We start from the raw sequence: 12,275 nt of genomic DNA on the forward strand, positions 1-12,275 counted from the left end.
TATCCCTCTCTTTCTAACCTTAAATTTTCTACATTGTCATTCATATTTCTTCATTTTTATAAAATTTTTATTGAAGTAAAAAAAATATTTAGTAAAGTGCCGAACTCACGCTTAATCTTAATGTATAGCTCAATAGGTTTTTTGCAGATGTTTGAATCCAAACAACCACCACTCAGATCAAGTTGTGAAACATTTCTTGTACCCCAGTAGACTTCTTCATAACTCCCCATAATCAAACTCCTTACCCAGTACCCTCTAGAGGTAACCACTATTCTGACTTAAATCACTATCAATTAGTTTTGCCTGTTCTTCACATGTACGGAATCATACAGTGTGTATTCTTTTGTGTCTAGCTGCTTTCTCTTCCCAGAATATCTATGATATTCATCTATTTTGTTCATCAGTAATTCATTCTTTTTACATATGTAACAGCTGTATTAAATATAATTCATATGCCATTACATTCACCCTTTCAAATTACAAAATTTTGTGGGTTTTGGTATATTCAGTTATGAAACCATCACAATACAAAATTTTAGGACATTTTTATCATCCCCAAAAGAAACCTTATACCTATTAAGCTACTCCAAATTCCTCCCATTTCTCCACCACCTGGCAACCACTAATCTACTTTCTGTCTATGGATTTGCCTATTGTGGACCATTTGTATAAATGGGAACAAAGAGTATGCAGTGTTTTGAGTGTGGTTTTTGTCAATTAACATATTTAAAGTTAATCCATGTAGTAGCATGTATCAGTGCCTCATTCCTTTTTATTGCCAAATACTATTCCACTGATAGAAATACCACATTTTGTTTGTTCATTTAAGGGTTTTGGAGTTGTTTCTACTTTTTGATTCTCATGAAAAATGCTGCTATAAATATTTATGTACACATTTTTGTGTGGACACATGTTCTCATTTCTCTCGAATATATATTTTAGTTTCCAATTTTGATGAAGCCCAGTTTACCTATTTTTTAGAAGTGACAAAAGAAATAATAGTGAATGGAGGCTGTCAAGTTCAAAATCTAGCGGATGAGCTGGTAGGTTGAAGGCCTAGGAAGAGCCAATGCCACAGTTTCAGTTCAAAAGCCAGTAGGGTGGAGAACCTGAAAGAACTGATATTCTAGTTCAAGTCAGAAAGCCATCTGCTGGAGAATTTCCCCTAGGTGGGGGAAGATTGGTCATTTATTCTATCAAGTGTTTATAATGATTGGAAGAGGCCCATCCACATTATAGAGGCAATCTGCTTCACTTAGAGTCTACCAATTTAAATGATAATCTCATAGAAAAACACCCTCACAGAAACACTCAGAATAATGTTTGGCCCAGCCAAGTTGACACATAAAATAAACCAACACAGTTGGGTCATAGAGTGGGCATATGTTTAGCTTTAGTAGATACTGCCAAAGAGTTTTCCAACGTGGATGAACCAATTTATACTCCCATCTGTAGTGCATGAAAGTTCAGGTTGCTCTCTGTCTTTCTCTGTCAACGCTTGGCACTGTTGGTCTTTTAAATTTAAGCCATTCTCGTAGGTAAGTAGTGAGTGATATGTCATTGTGTTTGTAATTTGCATTTCCCCAATAAGAAAGCATTTCCCCAATAAGAAAATATGTTAAACACTTTCCTAGGAACCTACTGGCCATTTGGAAGTCATCTTTGTAGAATACTTCTTCAAGAGTTTTTCCTCATTTAAAAATTGCATTCTTTGGTTTTACTTACTGATTTATAGAAAGGTTTTTTTTTTAAAGGTTTTTTTAAATGTATTCTGAATATGAGTCCATTGTCAATGTATGTACTGAAATACATTCTCTCTTCCTTACCACTCTCTTGATAGTGTCCTTTGATTAATAGAAGCTTTTTTTGTTTTTAATTTCCCATTTAGGTCTATGATTCATCTTGAATTAATTTTTATATATGGTGTGAGGTAGGAATGAAGTATCTTCTTTTTCCGTATGAGTAGCCAATTGCTCCAGCTCCATTTGTTGAAAATATTATCCTTTCCTCACTGAATTGCTGCAGTGCCTTTGTCATAAATCACATTCTATTTCTGGATTCTCTATTATGTTCCTTTGGTATATTCATGTATCCTTGTGCCAATACCACACTGTCTTAATTACGGAGTCTTATAATAAGAATTTAAATTTGGTAGTATAAGTCTTTTAACTTTGTTCTTCTTTTAAATTTATCTTGGATATTCTAGGCCCTTACATTTTCACATAAATATTAGAATCAACTTGCAGTTTGCATGCACATGCACGTGTGTGCTCACACACACACACACATTTGGGGACATTGTCTTCCTTTCTTACTTATTTTTGTCTCAGAAAATATCCCTTCCCCTAAAAAGTTCAGATTCTCCTTTTGTGCCTCTTAATTGTCTAGGTTTCTCTTGCACAGTCAAGCATCATCACCTCATTCCTGCACCTTCAATCTTTCACTGTCCTTTGAATTGTTCCCCTCAGCAGATAAAAGCTGCTAAATGTCTCTTATTTCCTGCCAAAGCAAAACAAACAAGCAAAAACAAATGTTTCTCTCTCTCTTTTTTAAGATTTTATTTATTTATTCACAAGAGACACAGAGAGAGAGAGGCAGAGACATAGGCAGAGGGAGAAGCAGGCTCCCTGTGGGGAGCCTGATGCAGGACTCAATCCCAGGACCCTGGGATCATGACCAGAGCCAAAGGCAGATGTTCAACCACTGAGCCACACAGGCGCCTGACAAATGTTTTTCAACCTTACATTTCCCCCAGTTTCTATGCTCTGTCTTTGTCATCTAATATTTTTAAATATATGCATATGCATTTTAATTTAAAAATTGCTGTAACATTACACAAAATGTGAAACACTCATTGCTCAACCGCTCCAAGACAGTTGTGATTATTTCATAGTATCTTTGTACACACATGCATGTATACTCTTTGGTGTTGTAATCTATGTGTGTTTTTGAGAAGTTTCCTATCTTCTTCTTTCACTTAATATTGTAAAAATTTTTCCATACTGCTCCATAATCTTAATAATTACTTTAAATGACACAATTAATTACACAATAGTATATTCATAAATTTTTGTTTCTTCCAATTTTTAGTCGTGTAAGTAAATATTCCTATAAACATGCTCATTCATGTAGCTCTCCCTTTCATGACTACCAAACCTTTTGAAAGAATAATCTGTACTTCATACTTCTACCTACCTATCTGCTCATTCTTTAACTCCTGAAATCCACCTGCTCCTACACTACTATAAAAAAAAAAAAAAAAAAAAAAAAACCTCTCTTAAAGGTCACAATGATCTTCTCTAGTCGGCAACCCAATGCTTCTAAGTCTACATCATCCTGAATCTCTTCATAGCACTAAACAACACTGTGATCTTTTTGAAACTCCATCCATTCTCCTTCATTTCTGTACTATATATAGCCCAATTTTGCCTACTTCTCTTGCTTTCTCTGCTTCTACTTCATCCTCCAGGGGTGTGTTGTAGACCCTCTCCCCTCCTCCTCTCCTTTGGCAATCTCATAGCTTCATTTATTTTCTCTTTGTTGATGACATCCCCAAGTTTGATCTTCTTTCTGAGCTCCAGTCCCATGTTTTTAGATGCTGATCATCTAGATAGATCTTTGGCATCTCAAATTAGAAGAACTATCACAAAGATCATCATCTTTCCTTCTACAACTTCTCTTCCTACATACTACAGTCATTTAGGCTTAAACCCTGAGTTATCTTTGACTCTCATCTCTTTGTCTTTGACTCCTCAATATTTGTTTCATCATATAAACCAGGAACTGTTTCATGAATGGGCATGTGATTTAATTTTGGCCTAGGAGATGGGGTGAGGAAGTGGCTCTGAAAAATATTTTCCCTCTTAAGAAGATCTCTCTTATTCCTCTGGACATTATGACTTTGAGATATGATCATTTGAACTGCCGTTATCATCTTGCCATTAGCCAGATAATGATGTCAACACCCAACACATCAGAGCAGAGATGGAAAGAACTTGGTCTTTGATGATATTATCAAACTTCTGGATCTTTTAAACCTGAAGTCTACTCTAGTTTATAATATCCAAATTTATGAGATCCAAATTTCCTTATTGTGTAATCCATTTTAAACTGAGATTTGTTACATGCCAGTGAGAACATCCTTACTGATAGACCACTTTACATCAATTCTTCATTATCTCTCATTTGGGCTATTGCAATGCTATGTGATCTTTACACATTCAAGTCTAATCTATTTCATATACCTACTGCTAGATTATCCTTCCTACTGAAATATTTCATCATGTCTTTGGTCTTGTCCAAAGACCTTTTGTAACTTCCTATTGCCTAGAGAATAGTTCAGACTCATCAGCTCAGCATTTGTGGTTTTATGTTTTACATACATCATATTATAGACACACAGAATTAAGCGTTATTCTTCAAATATGCCTCTCCCCTTCCTGCTTTCTTCATGTTTTCTTTCCCTGGAATACTCTTGTTCCACCTACTCCTTTCCATGTGCAATTTTTTTCTTGAAACTCTCCCTTCCCTACTTCCATCTCCGGCAAAGTAATCTCTCCTTCCCCTAAACTACTACGGTCGTTATTACTGTCTACCTTGAATTGGCATTATTTATATAGCATAATCTCTTCTACTACCAGTGCTGTCCCATGGAATCTTCTGTGAAGATGGTTAATGAGCATTTAAAATGCAACTGGTGGCCTGGATTTTTCATTTTGTTTCAATTAATTAATTTGAATGTAAATAGCTATAGGTAGGTAGTGGCCACTGTATTAGACAGCATAATCTTAGACTAAAAGGCTCTTGAATGTAGCACACGGATTATATCTTATCTCTGTAATAACCACAGAGAGTACCGGAAAGGCACAGTATGTTTTATTCTCTCTTATTTTCTCCACAGAGCCTTGTGGCTAATAGACACTGAATATCTACTGGCTCATTACATTTGGAAAACACATTTACCAAATGTAGTATATAAGAAGGGTTCCTAACTATTTTTATTCCAAATTCAAGTAGATTAAATAGGGGAGAAGGGTAAGCTGAACGGACAAAACTCTCACCTATTACTGGGAAACAATGGCTAGCTAGCCCAATGTAAAAGGACCTATTTCTATTGACCTGTTCACCTTTCAACTTTACTCTCTTAATCAAGCAGAGGAACTCTGCAGTTGAAAGCTCTTTGTTTTTTAAAACCTTTAATTTCGCAATATATTTCAAATTCAGTGAGAAACTGCAAGAACAGCGCAGAAATTTCCATATTCACCAGGTTTTAAAAATATTTATAAACATTTCTTAGAATTTAAAAATAATCCTGTAGTTGCCAAAATTTGGGGGAAGGGAGAGAGAATTAATTTTTAGTTGGGTATAGAGTTTCAATGTTGCAAGATGAAAAAGTTTTATAGCTCTGTTGTACAATAATGTGAATATACTTAACACTATTGAACTGCACACTTAAAAATGGTTCGGATGGTTAAGTTTTACGTTACATGGTTTATTTGTTTACCACACACACACAAAATACACACCACTTTCAAGCACAGGAACAGTTAAACCATCTTTGAAAAATAAGTTATAATTCTGGTATAGACTCCAAAAAATAAAACTTCCCTTATCCTCTGAATTGTTCTTCCAGAAGTCAAACTGTTTTTGTATTTTCAAAGCCTCACTTTTTAAAAGTCCTTCCCTATGGCTCATTTTGAACCCCTCGTTTTACAAGGGAACCCCTTTTTCATCATATTCCAACCTCAGTAGAAATAAAACTCTTTAATAAAAATAACCTAGATACAATAATTTCTAAATTTTATCAATGTATAGGTGCATGGGACACATGAGAAATGTGTATGTGTGCACGTGTGTGTTTGTGCATGTGTGATTTATTTTTTCTGAACCATTTGGGAGAATAGTCCATAATAATGTCCATTTACCTTTGATATTTCACTGTGTTTTCTTATGAATAAGGATATTCTTCGACATATACTCAGGAAATTTAACATTGATACAGTAGTTTTATCTATTCTGCAGTCCATATTCCAACTGCACCAATTATCCCCAATAATGTCCTCTTCTTTTCTTAAAAAGATTTTATTTATTCATGAGAGACACAGAGAGAAGGCAGAGACATAGGGTGAGGGAGAAGCAGGCTCCTCACAGGGTGCGGGATGCAGGGACCCAATCCCGGAACCCCGGATCACACCCTGAGCTAAAGGCAGACGCTCAACCCCTCAGCCACCTCCCAATAATGTCCTTTATTGCAATTTTCTCCTCCGGGAAAGGATCCAGTTCAGGGTCACATTTTGCATTTAATTGTCGTGCTTCTCTAGTTTCATTTATTCTGCAGCTTTTTTTTTTTTTTCATGACATTGACAGTGTTTTAAGAAAACAGGCCAGTTATTTTATAAGAATTTCTTCTTTATGGGTTTGTCTGATGCTCCCTCATAAGTAGGTCGAAGTTAAAGCACTTCAATGTATGTTTGCACCTATCATACTCCTAAGTTTATAAAGCATTGTTTCTATTAAAATATTTGTCTCATTAAATAAGTCTCTAAAATATCTTTGTATAAAATTCACAATTATACCATTTCAAAACCAATTGTTGGTTGTGCTTTTTTACTGATTTCAAAGACGAGGGGGAAATTTACTTAATAATAGATCCAATTTCTCCAAATGCATTGATTCAATTATTATAACATTGGGTATGGAAATAATTCTTCAGGCAAGGACTACTCAAAGTATCAAGGTTTGGTGATTTCTTATTACTCACCAGAGAATAAAACTATATCATATCCATTTTTTTTAACCCTATTTCTACATCTCTTAATGATATCAATGGGAGAGAAAATATTTAAATTGATATTGTAACAAGTACTTTCTTGGCTCTTACAATGAAGGTTTTTTGAAATGGTCCTTTATTCGAAGATTACAGGTATTTTTAAATGATGAATGAGGAAAAAGGAACTGAGAAAAGCTCTTTAACTGTATAGAAACCTGTACTTCTTAAAAGATATTTAAAAAAAAAAAGTCATTATAGCTATAGCGCTCATTCTGGAAACAAAAATAAAATGGTCCTTCAGGATTTTTCTGGGGAATAAGTAAGAATCGTTTCAAGGAAGAAACTGGCAGGGATATGGACATCTTGGACAGGGACAGAAAAATGCCGTAGTGTTTTGGACACCATGAAAGCACTAGAATCTTTAAATAAATATTTTACATTGTGAGAAATGTCTGAGTGTTAAACACGTTGTCTTTTTTTTTTTTCTCCTAGGGAAAATTAAACAAATATTTCTTTAAGAAGATAGAAACAAGTCTCCCCTTCTCCCCCCAAGTTGAAGTGTCTTTGGCTCTGCTTCTAGGACTTTCTAGGAACGTGCAATTAAAATAAAATCGAAACGACAAAACCCTTGCAGCATCTAGAGTTTTCTTCCGAGCGTTCTAACCCCAACCTCAGGAGTCCGAGGCTTCTCAGGTCTGCAAGGTGGGAGCGCCGGGGCTGCCGGGGCTCCCGCCGCACGCGCTGCGGGCGCTGCGGGCCGCGGCCGGGTCACGCCGTCAGCCGGCGGCCTCCGAGGGGGTGTGTCGCGGGCCCTCCGCCGCCTCCGCCGCCTCCGCCGCGGGCCCACCTGCTGCCCCCGGCTTCCCCCCCCCCCCCCGCCCCCGCGCGGGCGCCGCCGACCCCGGGCCGGTCCCGCTGCCCGCTTCCGGACGGGCCGCGCAGGCGGAGCGGCAGTTCTCGCCTCTCGGCCGCGGCGGGGCGGAGGACTTGCACTTTCTCCGCACGCGCGGACGCACGAACACGCACACGCACACGCACACGCACACGCGCCGCTCTGCAAAGTACGGGAGGTCGGCATTTAAACATGTAGGCTCGCGGGCTCTCCCCGCCTCCCTGCGACCGCGGCCCCTCTCGCACTGCCCCGGCGGCGGCCCGCGCCCGGCCGCGTCGCCGAGCAGCCTCCCGCTCCGGCCTTCGCGAGGCGGGCGTGGAGTCTGCGAGCGTCGGGGGAGGGGTGCAGGGCGGGGAAAGAGCATCCCCGCGCCGCCGCCGCCGCCGCCGCCGCCGGCCGGCTGGGGGAGGCCTCGTCACAGCCGCCGCCTCAGCAGCGGCCGCAGATCTCGCGGTGTTTGCCGGCGCCGCGCCGCCATATTGTGTGGCAGTATTTTGATTTGCACTGGGCTGGCGGAGCCGCGGCGAGAGCGAGCGAGAGCTGGGGGGGTGGGGGGAGGGCAGGCGAGCGCGAGGGGGGTGGGGGCAGAGGGAGGTAGGGAGGCCGAGCGAGCCGGAGTCGAGGAGCGGGGAGCGGGGAGCGGCGACGCCACCCAGCCCGCGGTTTTGATCTGCAGCGGCCGCCGGCGGGGCGACCCAGCCCGACCCCCTCTCCTCCCCTCCCCCTCAGCCACGAGCGGCGGCGGCGGCGGCGGCGGCGGCGGCCGGAGGGAGTTGGCGGCGGCGGCCGATCGGAGGGGCTGAGCGGGGAGGGAGGGAGGGCTGAGGTGTCCCCCCTGCCGGGTGGAATCGGCGGCGGCGGCGGCGCTGGCGGCGGCCGTGGTGGCGGAGGCGGCGGCGGCGGCGGCGGCGACGGTGGAGACGGCTGCCCTAGTGGGAGAGGCGGCGGCGGCGGCGGCCGAGGAGGAGGAGGGGGAAGCGGCGGCGGCGAAGGGTAAACGGACAGCTCTGCCGGGCCTCGGCGGGGTCCCCGGTCCCGGCTCTCCCCCCAGCTCCCCGCACCCCCCTTCGTCTGGAAGGGGCTCTGCCGACTCGCAGGGCCCTAGCGGGGCGCCCGCGTCTTGCTCTCAGCCTTCCTCCCTCCGCCTCCTTCCTCCCCCAGTGGCGAGGCGGAGTGGGAGGCCCCCCAAGTCCTCCCGACCGGGTGGGGGTGGGGAGCCTCGGGCCGGGCCTGGGCTCCGGGGAGTTAGTGGGGAGGGGGAGGGGGAGGGGGCATTCATTGGAGTCGGGAGCCGGGGAGAGCCCCGGGTAGGGGAGGGTGCCGGGGGGTGGGGAGGGCCCCCGCCTGCACCGGCGCCCCCGGCCCGCCCCTCCGGCGTGTGTGAGATGGGGGTGGGGGAAGCAAAACTCCTTTTTGGGGAGCCTTGGTTCGGATAAAGATGACTTAGCGAGGGTGTTGGGGAAGAGACTGAACGAGTTGTGCGGGGATCCGGGGAGAGCTGAGCTCGGTTCTCTTTGCAGCGCTGGTTTTCTGCAGCCTTCGGGAACTGGGGGAGCAAGCCCCGCTGTGACTGTGTGGCCCCGTGGTTTCACTGGGTCATCCCCGTGTTGTGCCCGCTCGACCTCCAGCCCCGAGATTGTGGTTGCAGCAGGGAGGCTGAGAAAGGGTGCGGGTGTTGCCGAACAGGTGACAGGTGTATCTTTCTGCTGCTGATGCTGTCGGATTGCTGGGGCAGAGCTGTATACCAAAGTTTCCGAGACCGTGCGAGTTTGTATTTATGTGTTTGGCCACGTTTCATTCCATATATAGTATATTTGAGATGTTAGGTTTCCATTCTTCGAGTCCGCTTAATTGTTGTGGAGAAATTCTTCAAATGCTTCTGATAAGAGGAGTTTCCAGGAGAGCGGCAGCTTCATGGGGGGGGGGGGGGGTTCTCAGTAGTTCATGAAATTCAGGTCCCCACTGCGAGGCTGTTTTCCAGGGCCTTTTATTCACTGGAAAGTTCTTGAACGCTAAGGTCGTTTTGGAGGCAACAGTGAGGCGGTATAATTTTGCATCCATTTTGTCTGTTTTAGGTAAGTTTGCAAAGTGTCAGATTTTAGGGGCAGGTTGATTCACTTTTTATAAAAGGAACTGGTCTGTGCTTTAGCTCACTCAAGAAAATGTTGCTCATTATGCAATATCAGATTTGGCTGGGAGTTTTTGGTGGGCATGGAACAGAATTTTTGCTTTCAGTTTTTACACTCTTAACTGGTTGCCACACTTTTCTTCGTACAGTAGCAGAGTACTGGCACCTTGTGTCTGTGTGTGTGACAGTGAAATTGTGATTGGTTTTAATAAACCCTGCAGTTTGAAACTTTAGTTTTGAAACCATTGCATTTTCTAATAAAGGAAGACATGCTTTTCATCTTATTGTATGTTTTGGCTGAGCACTTAAATTAGAAAGAATGGAAGGAATTGTCAGTTAAATGAGCTACAAATTAAAGTAGGGCCAAGTTGGTTTAAAAGGGATCCTGAAACATTTAAAAATGTGTATGGAACAAATATATTGAATGATGGTACTCTCAGTGTGTTAACAGGAAATAGAGCAAAAATTCCAGTGATTCAGAACTTCTGTTGGGTTTTTTTTTTCTTTTTTTCCTTTTAAACTAATCAGTTTCTAATATAGGGTCTTATGATTTAAATATTTAAAGGATCAACTGAAAGTTGAATGCGTTAATTAAATGAGTAAGTCACTCACTGAATATACTCCATTATTTCATTTTTTTCTCTTGGGTGCATGGAATAACTTTCTGAGTTAGAAGGTATTCTCAAAGGATACTGGTGAACTGCCACCATTCACCCCTCTTTAATGAACTGTCCAATAGTAGAGCCTGTGTTTTTGTAACTCATTAAGAAGTGAGTAAATGATAGGAGTCTCATCTGATAACTGGTTTCCTGAAAAATATATTTTGACCTAAAGCAATCCTGTTTGATTGAAGTAACATCTATATTTGGTCCTCTTTTTAGTAGAAAGGAATACTTGCCTTCAACTACGCATTGTTTTAAGATTTGCATACAATTATTACATCGATGAGGTTCTTAAACTCTGCAGATTAAGTAGACACCACCCAGATCCCCAATTATGTTAATGAGTATTTCCTCATTAGTATTAGTAACATGGATAACTATCTTAACATGATTAGTCTGTTTCTTGACAAATAAAAACTTATTCTGTCATTTTCTCTGTAAGGAAAATTCTTTTTTCAAAATACCATTCAGGATGAAATGTACACATTATGTCTCTGAACATACTGCATTTTGAAAAATAGGTGTAATACAGACCATTCACATGAAACTACAGTTTATGCTAAAAATTCCTTGAGGGATGTCTGAATTTTCTAAACATTTTTTAAGATACATAAACCAATTAAGACTAAAAGTTTATTTATTTTTAACAATCATCAACATACTTTGAGAGAATTTTGGTCTTTTATAGATCTTTTGGGAAAAAGTGTCTGATAATCTTTCCAATATGTAAAATTCATAAGTTAAACTGTAATTCAGAAAGGCTTCAATTCTATTATGTCTCTACCTGGCCAGGCTCCCATGACCCAGAGGAGAATAGTAGTAGCACTTTCCTTTGTTTTACTTATGTCATCTTTATTTGATCCATCTGAGATTGGGACTGTCTGTAATAGAAGAGTTACAAGGTAATTACAGAGGCAAATTGGAGATTGGGGCAAAATAGTAATAAGGAGAAGAAGATAAGGGATTATTAGATGAACAATTTTAAGTAGCTGGAAATAACGTAGATGTGTATAGTGGTGGCTAGGAAAATGATCATGTTGAACTGTACCAAGGAGATTTGCTCTGAATTTTTTGATAGACTCTGACCATATGTATGTCATCTTATTTTAAACCCTCTGTATCAAAATGGTAAGGATTTGGGAGACATTGAAATTAAGTGAAATTTAAATGTATATACGTTCATATTATTTACCCCTGGCTCCTATTGAGAAAACACTTAGAGTAGTTTAACATTTCATTTCTTATGATTCTGGTCCTATAAAATCAAGGACACTAGCTTAATCAGAAAGCTAAAAAACCCAAGGAAGTACTTCAAGGGATAGGTAGCTACTATTGTACTTCCACCAACCTGTGATCTTGATAAGAGTCATAGGTTAAGAATGGCTTTCTTTTTCTTTGTTTTCTAAATATTTCCATCCCTCAAAACACAATGTTTAGTACCAAGTAATACCACTGGCCTTCTGGCATTAAAGTGAAGCATTTCATTTAGACTTTCACTCTGATTTTTTATTGACTCATTTTACCAAATATGCTTAGTTTCTAATTTCTTAATCCTCAGAAAAGGAATGAGCACATTCATACTGTTCAAAGCACAGTAAAAAAGTGTCAGCTGGTAAGTTGTTACTTCAGGAGATCCAAGTCAGAATTGCCACAAACTAAAATCATCGATACTAATATCAATAAAACATACCTATGAAAATCAATTAAAGTTTAGGCACTTAAAAGTGTATTTGTTCAAAATATAATTTATATATATATCCCCTATCTCTTGATGTTTGATAAATTGCTGAATGTCTTTTTGATTTGCTTAACATTTTTAGGTAA

At 41.1% G+C, this 12,275-nt stretch overlaps 1 protein-coding gene across 8 annotated transcripts in view; it reads left to right on the forward strand.

Annotated features, from left to right (window-relative positions):
* The first annotated feature begins 8,513 nt into the window (after positions 1 to 8,513).
* Positions 8,514 to 12,275, forward strand: part of TAB2 (TGF-beta activated kinase 1 (MAP3K7) binding protein 2) — a 90,912-nt gene continuing 87,150 nt past the window's right edge. For 4 of the 8 annotated variants that reach the window (XM_035706779.2, XM_049113647.1, XM_035706774.2 and 1 more), the window contains exon 1: positions 8,522 to 8,654. The gene's annotated coding sequence lies outside the window, so the exon portion shown is untranslated. Of the gene's footprint in view, positions 8,655 to 8,998; positions 9,737 to 12,275 lie in introns of those variants that run through there. The other 4 variants (XM_035706781.2, XM_025422525.3, XM_035706780.2 and 1 more) reach the window with 4 other exon arrangements.

Source organism: Canis lupus, chromosome 1 (assembly GCF_003254725.2).
Source record: "Canis lupus dingo isolate Sandy chromosome 1, ASM325472v2, whole genome shotgun sequence".
In the NCBI taxonomy this organism is placed as follows: domain Eukaryota; kingdom Metazoa; phylum Chordata; class Mammalia; order Carnivora; family Canidae; genus Canis; species Canis lupus.